Raw genomic sequence first — 15,279 nt, 5'->3', positions numbered from 1 at the left:
GAGCTCAGCCGCCTGGAGTAAAAAAAAAACAAAACATTTTGGCGGTTAAATAAGTTAGGATCCTCTGGCTGCGGTCAGTCTGCGTTTTCATTCAGCTGAAGAAGGTGAGTAATTTAAATTGATAATTTCAGTCTACTGTATTGTTTGATGTTTAATTTTTAAAAAATATCTTTATAATGGTATGTGTGATGGCGACGAGAACATATCATCAGATGGTGTACTAGCAGCTAGCTAGCTAATTTAGTTATGTTAATGATACGTATAAGAGGCAGGAGGATGTGAATGCTGCCCAAATTGTGTATTCATTCATGCAGTAGTAGCTGACTCATTTTTTATTTTTTTTTTATTGATTTAGAATTTTTTTTATTGATTTTATTTGTACCTCAGGATAGCTAACACCCCCCCCCCCCCCCAAACACAGCTTGATGTGTGGGTTTCATTAAATTTAAATATCTTGTCTTTATGAGAAAAAACTGCTGATTATGCACTGCACTATACCATATTCATGAGAAAGTAGAATTTTGTATTTGTTATTTGACGTTTGTGTAAATTCAATACGTCGTTTTCAACTAGTGATTAAAAGAACCAGTTCATGAGTCATTTGTGTGTGGAACACTACTGTTGCATTGCATAGATCTGCAAGGTATTTGCCATAAATGGGAAGCAATTTTTCCTAAAAGTCACATCTATCCTGTGTGATGCTTCAGTTAGAGCTTTTATAAAGGGAATTAAATCACATACTGGTTATTCAGGTTGTGACAAGTGCATCCAATCTGGTGTGTACATCAACCATAGAATGACCTTTCCTGAGATCAACAGCCCACGTAGGACTGATGAGTCTTTATATCACCATGTCTGATGAAGACTATCATACTGATGCTTCTGTTTTAAAAGATGCAGGAATTGGAATGGTATCATGCTTTACACATGATTACATGCACTTTGTATGTCTTGGTGTTATACGAAAACTGCTGGACTTATGGCTTGCTTCAGGGCTTGCTCTGATCCGTGTATTGTTAGGAATGTTTATAGCAATTTAAGTTTGATTTATCTTTGGGGGTTTTTTTGTGTGTTTTTTTCATTGAACAGACAGCTATGAGAAAGGAAGGAGAAAGGTTCGAGAGGCTGAGGTTCGATCTGACCTTTAGTCAAATGCAGAAGAGCCAGGCTGAAAAAATGGCAGGTGCAAAATGTAGGTGTAACATTTTTTGTAATATGTTTTCTGCTTTCTCATAGTAAAGTGGCTTCAACATTATATAATTTGCTAAGTGCATTGAAGTGTCACAAATTACTTTATTTAAAAAATACTTTTAAAGGCCAAGCATTCGACTTTTGAGCTCCTCTTTGATGGACTTTGAGGAAGATGATGCTTTACAGCAGGATTCCACAGGTCTTCCTGCTCCTCCACCAGTCTATCAGCTTGACTGACCCACAGAGGGGACTTCAATATCCTTTACAGAAATGCTGACCAGTAACCATGCCATCTGGCAGCCTGAGGGTTTCACATGTGAACGTAAGTGTGTCATCTAAAATCTATATGAAATAACGGGTATAGGTCAGAGGTCTCCAACAAGGTCCACAGTCTTGGAGAGTTTAGCTGCAACCCTAATTAAACACACATGACCCAGCTAATTAAGGTCTTCAAAGACTGCTTAGCTGTTTCTCAATATGCGTTGTTCTGTATCACACAGCAGCTGAATGTGGCCCAAATCAGTAAATGCAGACTTCAGTGGCCTCCATGTTTACTTCCATATGACAGCGTGCTGCGGTGGCGTGTTGTGTTTTTTTTTGTTTTGTTTTTTTGGTGAGCATACGGGTCAGTTTAAGTCCGTGATCAATTCACGCTGAAATCTGATATTGGCCACATTTTAAAAATCAGAATTGAGCAATAAGGATTTCAGTGTGAATGTAACCTTTATGTTCTTGTGGACCCCTTCAATGTCATCACACACTGCTGAAGTTCAAGTCCATTGCTCAAGAACGCAAATACAGAGGACACATAAAAATTCCCAGTTGTATTATTGTTGATATTGAGAATGTATTGGATAGTGGCTTGTGCACAAGTTGGAAAATCCCAGACGTCTTTGTGGCACTATGACACTGGGCAATAGAAGCTGTCAATCAATGTTAGGATTGTTTCAAAAGATTTTGAAAATTCATATTGTCAAAATTAGTGTGACCCAAGGGAATAACAATGCAAATGAATAATTTTTTTTTTTTATAATAATGAATACTTTTACTTTATTCCTTCTTGTTTTATTAATCTTGCAATATCAATTTATTGCTTCATGTTTTATCTGAAAAAATATTTGTAAATTGGGTAAGAGAAACAGCACTTAATATCTCACATCTCAGTAGGTGTTTTTAAACCACAGTAAGGAAGTGAGCACATACAGTATCTCACAAAAGTGAGTACACCCCTCACATTTTTATAAATATTTGAATATATCTTTTAATGTGACAACACTGAAGAAATGACACTTTTCATTATATTTAATGTATATAATATATATAATGTATATACAATATATACTTTAGATGTTATATATATATATATATATATATATATATATATATATATGTTATTATATTATAAATATAAATTTATTTATGGCACTGAATTACATTTATTCATTTAGCAGACACTTTTATCCAAAGTGACTTATGAATGAGAAAATACAAGCAAAGCAATATATCAAGCAGAGAACAACACAAGTAGTGCTACCGCCCAAGATTCATTAATTGTGTTCCAGAAGAAGCAAAGTGCGCAGAGTAGAGGTGTAAGTGCCATATTTTTTTTTTGTTATTTATTTATTTATTTTATGGGTTGGTTAGGTGTTCACGAAAGAGGTGGGCCTTTAGCTGTTTTTTGTAGATGGTGAGAGATTTTTGGAAGTTCATTCCACCACTGAGGAACAGTTAGTTTGAATGTTCTTGAAAGGGACCTTGAGCCACGCTGAGTAGGCACTACCAGGCGTCGGTCGTTGATTGATTGCAGATTGCGTGAGGGAAGGTAGGCCTTCAGGAGAGAGTTGAGGTAGGAGGGTGCTGTTCCAGACAAGCTCTTGTAGGTGAACATCAAGGCCTTGAATTTGATGCGGGAGGCTACAGGAAGCCAGTGGAGGGAGATGAAGAGGGGTGTGACGTGAATTAAACTACAGTCCTAAATGAATAATGTATATTCTGATGTGTGTCTGTGTGTAATGGGTTCTTTCCAGTCTTATATAATTAGATAAACAGTTGTTAAGTTTTAGTCTGAAGTTTATATTTGTAACACTCAGTTTGTTGATTTAATTTTTTACAAACGAAAAAAATGGTACTGAAAGTTTGCCCAGGCCCGTCCGGTTAATCGGGGGGGGGGTTGGTTTTAATCGGCCAACTAATCGATTATGAAAATAATCGTTAGTTGCAGCCCTAGTAGCCAGTGTATCCTGTAATTTCTGTCAGAATTTAATGCCTTTTGATTTTTCTACTTATGTTCGTTAGATGCTGTCCGAAAGAACCCGTTAACATCAAGGGCACCAAGTGCTGAAATTGAGACAGTGATGAAAAGGCGGCTGCATCTGGCTACAGACCATGGAGGAGGACGGAAGAGGCGCGACAAACAGTAGCTTGCCCTTGATATACATTGATATGAATTCTGCTCGTTTACATTACATTCTAACTGATAATCTGTGGTACATGTTAAATTCATGTTTTTGTTTTGTTCATTTGTCATTGTCTCTGCGTTGTTAAGTTAATGTTTAATGTAATTTTTTTTAATTTGATGGGCTGTGAAATATTTTTATACAGTTATTTTAAAAATAAATATTAAATATCATTAAACTGCTTTATTGTTGTCACTTTATTTGAATTCAGACATTTTGAATGAATGAATGAATTAATTAATTATGAAAACATTAATGTGGTAAATTTAATAATGTCTGGGCCAAATCCAGGATACTCATAATTTCTATTCACAATAGTGCATCACAATCTGTTTACAGTGTGCAGGACAGTTCTGGATCACATCCATTAGTTATGCTCGGTCTACAGTGTGTGGGCCAGATCTCGGTTGAGGACCCAGGTGTATACTGCGCAAGAACTAAAGCAAGTATTGGCCCAGAAGTGGGCCGGAAAAATTTTGCTATCTGGGCATGCTTTTTCAGATGTATTTCGCTCAAAAATCAGGCTCATTAACATAAATACCTTATGTTGGGGGCTACTCACCCCACACCCCTCCGTCACAGCCCAGACACACCGGGGCCAGATTGACCCACTGATAGTCGGTAGGGTTACCGCCACCCCTTGTCATAAATTAGGTTACCTACAGTAATGTCGGCCAGGGAAGCACAAAGGGTCATAAATCAGCACACACTACTTTGATTGGCAGTTTGACAAAGTATGATACAACTACTTGCAGTGTTTAATGGTGACTTCAGAAAAGGTAAAGCAAACGTGTAGCAAATCACCTGCACTTCATTTTATTAACATTCAGTATTAAAGCTAAGATAGATAGATATCTTGTATGCAATTTATAAACTCCTTATGAGTGCTTATGTACGACAAACTGAAACTTTTACTTTGATTAACAATAAAAAGGCAAAGCTGGTCCAAATGCTGAGACCCAAATGTTAAAGCTGTATGCCTTGTCAGTCCCTCCAGGATTTCGCAATTTATTAATGGCAGACATTAATGTTAAATCAAGTGAACTCCACAATATTTGGAGGAGCTTGTAATTTTTCAAAATTACCACAGATTTTCCTCAGATTTGGGCGAAGACATGTCATTTGACGTCATCACAACATGCATTCAGCGAAAGCCCTCCTTGATTCACATGCATTGAACATGAGTACAGCTAAAAGGTCTCATTTATCAACAAACATCACTGTGAAAGACTGTGCACAACAATTTTGTGCAATTGCAATTTCATATATTTAAGAAGTTTTCCCCAAAAAAAAAGCACACAAAAAAACTCTGCAAGTTGCATCACAAATTTTTGAAAAAGGCTGGAGCAAAATCAAGCATTTTTGCAACATTCACAAAAAAAAAAAAAAAAAGCCCTGAGTGAAATCCTGTATGGACTGCCTTGTGAATTTCCTCAGGATTTCTGTTCAGTAGCTGGACACTATGTACATTGATTATTGTCATCAAACATGTAGAAGTCTAGTCTTGGACAGTGGTAAAGACATTTGCCTTCTGATTGAAAGGTTATGAGTTCAAATTGCCAAGCTGCCACTGCTGGTCCCTTGAGCAAGGCCCTTAGCCTTCAACTGCTCAGTTGTATAAATGCTAGTCACTCTGGATAAGGGTGTCTGCCTAATGTAAGAAAAGAGTAATAAACAACTGTCCTAATATGGGGATTTTATATATACAAATAAATATATATATATATAGATAGATAGATAGATAGTACATAAAGCATTTGGGACATTTTGTTTATCCACATAAACAGTGGGGTCTCACAAGGATAAACAAAATGTAGTGCATGCAGTTGTCTTGTGTATAAAATGACAAGCTGTTATTGGCCTATATTGAAACAAAGATGTGTTCCCTGAATTTCTGGACTCTGTGCAGGTGCAGTCTTTGTGGTCTCGCTACCCGTGTCGTTCAAATGCAAATTTGTTGTCCACACCTGGGCCCTGGGTAGTCAGTTCCTCTGTTCGCATAGCTGTGCAGTTTGGCATCATTCATATATTTAATGGCTTAAAAATAAACAGCTGTTGATTAAAGCATTGTTGTAAAAAGTAAAAACATTGAACTTGTAAAAATGTAATGCTGTATCACAGGGACAAGTGTCTCCTCACTGCAGGGCATCTACTACAGGGGAGTCTGCAGATAGTATAGCAGTGTCATCATCTCTCACGCTCGCTCTTCACACTCATCATGGCCAGAACACATCCAGACTCAGACACATAAACTACAGCCACTTCCCTGTCTAGCTTTCCCTTATACACACTGACACATTGACTCTATAAAGTGTTGCAGCGTGTACTTTACAGGATGTACCGACTACACCAAGTTCACATTAACACTTAATTTGCATGTTGCCTTGAGTAGCACAATACCTCACCTCCTGTGATCGTATATATTTTTTTTAGAAGTGTTTAGATCCCATGATGTAGCTCTTGTGTATTTCTTTATATCTCTGAGCATGAAATGGTTTGACCTTGGACTGAATTTGCTAGGATGCCCACTCCTGAGAAACTTTAGTGAAGGCTCTCTGTTGGCAAACAGTCCTTCTCAGTGTAGAATGGTGAATTTCAAATGGAGACAGCCTTATAACCCTTCCCAGATTGATGAGACGCAACAACTGCTTCTCTGAGGACATGGTTAATGTCCCTTCTTCTTGGCACACACCTGAGTGCACCAGAATGCCAATCTGCCCAAAGTTTTGCTTTTATAGAGGTAATCACACCTTCTCTATGATTCATTAATCTTGTGCATTTTGTTAACAACACCTGGCTGCTAGTTACTCTCTTAATGATTGTGGCAGTAGGAAGGATTATTCTTTCCTACCTAGTTTCTGAATGTCACTGCATTTTGCGACAGAACACGTACACACACGGCAGTGCTCAACCGTTTGACGGTAAACAAGAGAGCATGGCTACATCCGAAACTGCTTACATCAGACGGCGTGGCGTGGGGACGTAATGACGTGTGCCGTTAATCGATCTATGTTTTATAACATGTAAAACAGGAACATGAAAGGAATATCCTAAAAGCAACTCATGTAAAGACCTTAATCACAACACTGACTACGTTTACATGGACAGTAGTAATCTAATTATTGACCTTACTCTGAGTAACACAATATTATGTTTAAGGTGTTTACATGAGTCGGGTTTAGAATACTCCTATCATGTTCCTGTTTTACATGTTATAGAACATAGTTCGATTAACGGCACACGTCATTACGTCACCGCGCCACGCCGTCCGACGTCCCTCCAGAATTTCACGTATTAACATACAGTTCGTCTTCGTTATGGTACTGTGTACAGTTTTGGGTGTTTTTATTTAATTTTTTTTACGAACGCTTCAAGTGCGGTTAATTATTTGTCATGCTCCTAGGTGCAAATAGACAACTGCTTGAAGCCGTGGGCTGCGTCCCAAACCGCGTACTTACCGTCTATATAGTAACCGAGATACATGTATTTCTCCTACTACAGGCCCATAGTAGACAAGTACACGGTTTGGGACGTAGCCGTGCTTTCCTGTTTGCTGTAAAACGTTTGAGCACTGCCGTGTGTGTACGTGCCCTGTCGCAAAATGCGGTGAAAACTCCCACACGACGTTAATAGTGTGATCAAGGTGTGTACATGTCTGTAATACACGTCGATAATGCGACTAAAACAGGAATACTACACCTGTCTTAATTCGACTTGTGTTTACTTCGAGTATGACTTTAATTGGATTAAGGTAATTAAAAATTGCTGTTTACATGCTAGTTTCTTAATCAAAGTATTCTCTTAATCGGGTTAATATTGGATAATTGTTGTCCATGTAAATGCACTGAAGTCATAGTCTTAGTCATAATAAGGTCAATAATTAGATCATTGCTGTCCATGTAAATGTAGTCATTAATGCACCCTGATAATGCGACTAAAACAGGAATACTTAAAAAAAATCGATTAATTCGATTTGTGTTTACTTCGAGTATGACTTTAATCGGATCAAGGTAATCAATAACGGCTGTTTACATGCTAGTTTCTTAATGAGAGTATTGTCTTAATCGGGTTAATATTGGCATATTGTTGTCCATGTAAACGTACCGATTGAGCCGTCAAGCAGATTATTTGGTTGTATGTAAACGGAGCCAATGTAGGGTAATACTTTCTGCTCTGAATTCAGATAGGCGTTCAACACTGTCAAAGTGACCTCTTTACGATTGCGATTGGACGATGAACGTGGCAGTCAGAATGTCTAGAAGCTGATTGGTTGAATGTGTTTGAGAGGCGGGGTATGTTGTGGTTAGAGTAGGGAGAGAGTAGTGCTGCTGAGGCGGAGGGCGGATCATCGCGACGCTGACGATACTACAGACGCCCGAGGAACTGTCAAAAAGGGAGGAAAAAACCAGCGTAGAAAACGGTGAGTGTAAAAATAAACACGCTGTGTCACTAATAACTCGGATTATTCGACGTCGGTAATGCTTTTCTTGCTGGTTTCGTGGTCGAAATTGTTTGTTTAAGTGTGTTTGCTAGTGACTTTGGATGGGACGTGTGTGTGTGTGTGTGTGTGTGTGTGTGTGTGTGTGTGTGTGTGTGTGTGTGTAGAGAAGAGCTGCAGCTAAAGCTAGCACACTTCTCAATGAGTGACACGGCCCACAAGATAAGGCTGTAGAGTTATGCAAGCAAAGCTTTGCCCTGCTGTGATTTTACTGCAAGAATATTCTCCTGGATTGTTTCGCGCCTTCCGGTTATATGTTTTGTAGTGTAATAGGAGTGTCTGGTTTTTTTTTTTTTTTTTTTTGTTCACGCATAAAAGTTGGTCAAAGTGAACGCGATTTGAGTCATCGCGATAACAGAGAAGATGGCTGGCTGGACTTGTCCAACTTCCCAAACACGACAGCTCTCCCTGGCATGTTGAAGGAGTGCCTGCTTGTCTCTGGACACGTGTTTCAAAAGGGCCCTGATCTGTGGTTTAGTTTCAGATTGCACATATTGCCAGCTCAGTGTTTCAAATCACAGATGTTAGTTCACCATGATTGTGTTACATCACACCAAACCAATCACATTTCCATCCAGCAGGATTAGAGATCAGACAGTCTGTAGGCTTTTAGTCTGCTTATATATGAGCATTAAGAACCAAATGAATGTTTGATCGATTAATAGTCCAGATGAGGTTGTCCACCAGTGAAGGAAGACATTTTTCTTAAAAAAAAAAAAAAAAAAAAATTAAAAATGTTGGACTTGTTCATTCATGAGGTGTTTAATTTAAATTTAATTTTACATTTATGAGTCATTATAACAAACAAGTAGCAACTGAAACGGGGATGATTGTGTGTACAGCAAAATTGCAGCTTCAGCAAAATTTGCACAAAACACACCTTCAGTTTCAGCACGCAGGACTACAGCCAAATATCCATGGCCTAAAGTGCAAGTAACAAATTTCACCATGAAAAGTACATTTAGAGGAGCGCTGAGGAACAGTCGTGTGTGTGTGTGTGTGTGTGTGTGTGTGTGTGTGTGTAATCTAATAAATCCAGCCATCTAATTGCTTTTACTTGTATTGCAGAGTAAGGTATCACGGGAGACCTCATGAAATCAAAATTGGTACAAAAACGTTTTGTACCTTTTGTAGTTTGAATATATCATCCTTAAGCTATAAACTATTATCTAGTGTGCTCCAAAACAATGACAAAATTCACGTTTAGAAGATACAGTTTCTGTCTACCACCGATATTGATCGTCAGTTTTGATGACGTCGTCCTGCACTTCAGCCTCCCACCAATCAAATGAGCTCTAGAATCTGAAGCATCCTGTCCACAACATTTATTTACATATATATATATATATATATATATCTCCATGGTACTAACTGTCATGTATGGTTTAGTCTGGGTTGTGAGGTAAACTAAACACTATTGGCTACTTAAAAAGATGGTTGAGTCACCTGATATACCCTGTCCTGGCTTCTTGTTTAAGTGGAAATGACATCAACACATTGATTAAGGCTGTGCGTTTCAAGGCACTTCACTGAGACTTGTAGTAATTTTCCTCATGATACAGTAAATAAGTTCATGGTCCTGACAGTGCCTCACAGTGCCACATTGTAAAGACTTTTTTGAGGTCTGATTGTAGTTTTTGGACTACTTTATTATTTGTTGCTGAAAAAACTGGTCTGTCTGTCTGTCTATCTATCTATCTATCTGTGTGATAAACTGCTCCACTAACATAAAGGACAGATATGCTAGTAAATGCCTTGGGGAGTAGCCAGTTATATCAGTGATGGAGAGGAATAAATGAGTAATTAGGGTCTGATCACTGCGTGTACGTGTGTTTTCTGTCCCTCCAGTAGCTGACATACCAGTTTAATGACATTGGAAACTGGTGAAGCAGAGCTGAGAAGGCTTCTAAACAATAGGCATCCAGTTTCTATGTTTGAATTTAACCCCAGCTTACCTTTGTCTGATCTGAAACAGTGTAAAGCCTGGCACAGCAGCAGTGTTAAATCTCCCAGGTAATAAACAGTAAACTCTAGGCATAGCTTTGACTTTGGAAATAGCACGGCTTTGCTTTGTTGTAGACACAGTCTCTGCAGGGCTTTTGGGCGTGTGTGTGGGTGGGGGTGGGTGGGGGGTGTGGTTATGTAGCGCAGACCTCTTAACTCATGCACTCCAGGGAAAGGGACCTTGCACAGAAAGGAAAGAATTTCATCTGAGTGAGAAATGCGTTCGTAAAAGGGTGCCAATGCAGTAATAAAACTCTGACTGTATATATGTATGGAAGTGTGTGTGTGTGTGTGTGTGTGTGTGTGTGTGTGTGTGTGTGTGTGTATATATATATGTATATATACACACACACACAGTATCTCACAAAAGTGAGTACACCCCTCACATTTTTGTAAATTTTTGATTATATCATTTAATGTGACAACACTGAAGAAATGACACTTTTCTACAATGTAAAGTAGTGAGTGTACAGCTTGTGTAACAGTGTAAATTTGCTGTCCCCTCAAAATAACTCAACACACAGCCATTAATGTCTAAACCACTGACAACAAAAGTGAGTACACCCCTAAGTGAAAATGTCCAAATTGGGCCCAAAGTGTCAATATTTTGTGTGGCCACCATTATTTTCCAGCACTGCCTTAACCCTCTTGGGCATGGAGTTCACCAGAGCTTCACAGGTTGCCACTGGAGTCCTCTTCCACTCCTCCATGACGACATCACGGAGCTGGTGGATGTTAGAGACCTTGTGCTCCACCACCTTCCGTTTGAGGATGCCCCACAGATGCTCAATAGGGTTTAGGTCTGGAGACATGCTTGGCCGGTCCATCACCTTCACCCTCAGCTTCTTTAGCAAGGCAGTGGTCGTCTTGGAGGTGTGTTTGGGATCGTTATCATGCTGAAATACTGCCCTGCCGCCCAGTCTCCGAAGGGAGGGGATCATGCTCTGCTTCAGTATGTCACAGTACATGTTGGCATTCATGGTTCCTTCAATGAACTGTAGCTCCTCAGTTCTGGCAGCACTCATGCAGCCCCACACCATGACACTCCCACCACCATGCTTGACTGTAGGCAAGACACACTTGTCTTTGTACTCCTCGCCTAGTTGCCACCAAACACGCTTGACACCATCTGAACCAAATAAGTTTATCTTGGTCTCATCAGACCACAGGACATGGTTCCAGTAATCCATGTCCTTAGTCTGCTTGTCTTCAGCAAACTGTTTGCGGGCTTTCTTGTGCATCATCTTTAGCAGAGGCTTCCTTCTGGGACAACAGCCATGCAGACCAATTTGATTCAGTGTGCGGCGTATGGTCTGAGCACTGACAGGCTGACCCCCCACCCCTTCAACCTCTGCAGCAATGCTGGCAGCACTCATACGTCTATTTCCCAAAGACAACCACTGGATTTGACGGTGAGCACATGCACTCAACTTCTTTGGTCGACCATGGCGAGGCCTGTTCTGAGTGGAACCTGTCCTGTTAAACCGCTGTATGGTCTTGGCCACCGTGCTGCAGCTCAGTGTCAGGGTCTTGGCAATCTTCTTATAGCCTAGACCATCTTTATGTAGAGCAAAAATTCTTTCTTTCAGATCCTCAGAGAGTTCTTTGCCATGAGGTGCCATGTTGAACTTTCAGTGACCAGTATGAGGGAGTGTGAAAGCGATGACACCAAATTTAACACACCTGAGACCTTGTAACACTAACAAGTCACATGACACCAGGGAGGGAAAATGGCTAATTGGGCCCAATTTGGACATTTTCACTTAGTGGTCTACTCACTTTTGTTGCTAGCGGTTTAGACATTAATGGCTGTGTGTTGAGTTATTTTGAGGGGACAGCAAATTTACACTGTTACACAAGCTGTACACTCACTACTTTACTTTGTAGCAACGTGTCATTTCTTCAGTGTTATCACATTAAAAGATATAATATATTATATTATATATATATAATATATAATCATGCGTTATTGAGTCCATGGAGCAAATCCATTGTTATTGCAGGAAACTCATCACAGCACAAGAATAAGAAATAGTACACATATTGGGTTATTGAGCAAATTAATAGAACCAAACTATTTGGTTCTTCATACAGAATATGCAGAAATGAAATGTAAATAACTAAAAGAACACAAATTTGATGTTTAGCAAACGACTTCATTAGTGATTGTGAAAATAAACGGTGTATTTTTTTTTTGTTGTTGCATTTTTAAGATTGCCACCAGCACCTCCACCCCACACACTTGGAGCAAACACACACCTCTAACATTACATCATTATTTATCCAAACCATTACTGTTTTGTTTTTTTTTTGCTTTTTTTTTGTGTAATTGTGAAAGATCAACAAGTGAGCCAAACACAACATGGTAGGCAGCTTCAATTCAGTGTATTTTTCTTTTTTCCGAATGATCCCTACGTTGTTTACGACAGTGTAGCTGTGAGAATACAGTTAAGGGTTGATTCCCACATAGCTCTTATGCAAGTGCTTTTACTTTATTTTTTTAAAATTATTTATTTATTTTTTATTTTTTACAGGTCTGAGTAACATAGTGCTTAAAAGCAAACTAAGAAGTGCGTCATACTGTAATAATTCTACAATACTTGGGTATGTTAATACATGTAGAGCTGAACAACCTGTGTGGATTGTGGTGATTCGTTTAGTTTGAGTCTTATATCAGGCTGGTAGTATCAGGGGAAAGAAAACTTTCTCATGACTTCAGAGTTGGACTTCGTTGGCTTCGAGCTTTTGGTTAGTCTCCATCTTCATAGGAGGAGCTTGATCATGTGTTCCTCCATCTCCTGGATTTTTGGTTCTAGAGCGAGGTATGCTCAGTTTGACTCTGAGCTCTGGTTATTATCTGTGTGGAGTTTTGCATGTTCTCCACGCATCGTCATGGCTTTCCTCCAGGTTCTTGGGTTTCCTCCGACCTCTCAAAAACAAGCCAGGGTGTGGTCTGGGTACACTAAATAGCCCCTATGTGTGAATTGCGTGGTACCATGCAATAGATTGTCATCCCATTCGAGCAGTTCCTGTAGATGAATGAATGGTTTTATTTTAGTGCTGTGCAGTAGTGCATAGTCTTTTTATTAACCTGAAATGTCAGATGTGTTGCACAACGGAGATGCCGAGCATGCTCCTGTAGTCTGAGAGTCTGTACTGCTGAGTCATGGTGAAGCCATTTCAGTCAGGAGCACCAAAACAGGGTCAGAGTCAGTCGTCGCTGTGGGTCGGTCGGTTGGATCTGGAGTGCAGTTACACAGCCTCTGACTTAGTGCTTTATTTGGAAAACATTATGTATTCAAATCTTTGCTGATTTGTGCCTCATGAAGAGACACAGTGTCTTGTCTTTGTCTGTTGAGGTTTCAGCGTTTCTGAAGCTGCTGTGTGACTCATCACATTGTTTCTGTATTGAATTTCCACCCTCTATCTGTTCTTCTTATTACTGCAATTAAACTGGAAAAATTTTATTACCAGCTTGCAAGGCTGCATTTTTGTATTTATCTATATATAGGTGCATCTCAAAAAAATTTTAATATTGTGGAAAAGTAATTTTTTTTCCCTGTGATTTTATTCAAAAACTGAAACTTTCATATGTTCTGGATTTATTAGATATAAAGAGAAATATTTTAAGCCTTTTTTTTTTTTTTTTTTTTTTTAAATCTTGATGATTATGGCTTACAGCTCATGGAAATCAAAAATCCAGTATCTCAAAATATTAGAATAAAGAATTTATAATACAGAAATGTCGACTTTCTGAAAAGTATGTTAATTTATGCATTCAGTATAAATTCAGTTGGGGCTTTAATCCTTTTGTATGGATTACTGCATCAATGCAGCGTGGCATGGAGGCAATCAGCCTGTGGCACTGCTGAGGTGTTCTTGAAGCCCGGGTTGCTTTGATTGTGGCCTTCGGCTCGTCTGTATTGTTGCGTCTGGTGTCTCTCATAGATTGTCTATGGGGTTCAGGTCAGGCTGGCCAATCAAGCACAGTAATACCACGGTCAGCAAACCAGTTACTTGTAACCCGCCACTGTTGGCAGGTGCCAAGTCCTGCTGGAAAAGGAAATCAGCATCTCCATAAAGCTTGTCAGCAGATGGAAGCATGAAGTGCTCTAAAATCTCCTGGTAGACGCTGTATCGACTCTCGACTTGAGAAAACACAGTGGACCAACACCAGCAGATGACATGACACCCCAAATCATCACTAACTGTGGAAACTTCACACTGGACTTCAAGCAGCTTTGATTCTGTGCCTCTCCACTCTTCCTCCAGACTGTGGGACCTTGATTTCCAAATGAAATGTAACATTTACTTTCACCTTCTTCATGATTGTGGTTGTGTGTACTGAACCAGACTGAGATATTAAATGTTCAGGAAAGCTTTGCAGGTGTTTTGAGTTAATTAGCTGAATAGAGCTCTTCTCATGTCGACATTTCTGTATTATAAATTCTTTATTCTAATATTTTGAGATGCTGAATTTTTGATTTCCATGAGCTGTAATCAAGATTAAAACAAACAAACAAACAAAAAAAGGCTTGAAATATTTCACTTTGTGTAATGAATCCAGAATATATGAACGTTCCACTTTTTAATTAAATTATGGGAAAAAAACCTTAACTTTTCCACGATATTGTAATTTTTTGAGATGCACCTGTATCTGTACACATTTTTGATGTTGTATAGTGTTTTCATTAGCTGAGGCAGTTTGATAAATCCGTGGTAAAGAACGTCTGAAATTTCCTGATGCACATATCGTACATAATAAATGTACACATTAACGTGGAAGTAATAAATATAAATATGAGTCCGAATGCGCTTCATATGTAGGCAGACCCAATATCAGTGCATCAATAGAATATATTTGAAACACAGTAAGAGAAAGTATTATGGCTTTTTTTTTTCATATTAAAAAGGATATTATTATCATTATTAAATATAAATACGTAGAGTAAAAAGAGAACCAAAACCAGTTTTTTGTTGCACAGCTAAACTTGCAAGGCAGCATCACTTTTAAATTAGTGGAATCCTCCCAAGCTGCTTGAAATTTCTCCTTGAAGGCCTGAACGTTCTCCAAAAATACACCCTGTGGTTGTGCTTCGGCATCCAGGAGGGGGCCTTCTCCCCAGACAG

At 39.0% G+C, this 15,279-nt stretch overlaps 1 protein-coding gene and 1 long non-coding RNA gene across 15 annotated transcripts in view; both read left to right on the top strand.

Annotated features, from left to right (window-relative positions):
* The first annotated feature begins 5 nt into the window (after window positions 1-5).
* Window positions 6-3,790, top strand: LOC108277227 (uncharacterized). The gene is made up of 4 exons (XR_001815087.3): window positions 6-104; window positions 1,090-1,192; window positions 1,317-1,513; window positions 3,487-3,790. It is a non-coding gene; the product is annotated as an uncharacterized LOC108277227 (long non-coding RNA).
* A 4,152-nt stretch (window positions 3,791-7,942) lies between these two features.
* Window positions 7,943-15,279, top strand: part of LOC108271494 (microtubule-associated protein 4) — an 87,526-nt gene continuing 80,189 nt past the window's right edge. For 12 of the 14 annotated variants that reach the window (XM_053683593.1, XM_047158028.2, XM_047158068.2 and 9 more), the window contains exon 1: window positions 7,943-8,067. The gene's annotated coding sequence lies outside the window, so the exon portion shown is untranslated. The remainder of the gene's footprint in view (window positions 8,068-15,279) is intronic. The other 2 variants (XM_047158040.2, XM_047158029.2) reach the window with 1 other exon arrangement.

Source organism: Ictalurus punctatus, chromosome 1 (genome assembly GCF_001660625.3).
Source record: "Ictalurus punctatus breed USDA103 chromosome 1, Coco_2.0, whole genome shotgun sequence".
Lineage (NCBI taxonomy): Eukaryota > Metazoa > Chordata > Actinopteri > Siluriformes > Ictaluridae > Ictalurus > Ictalurus punctatus.
The sequence above is the reverse complement of the archived record's forward strand: the minus strand, read 5'-3'. Positions and strand labels throughout refer to the sequence as shown.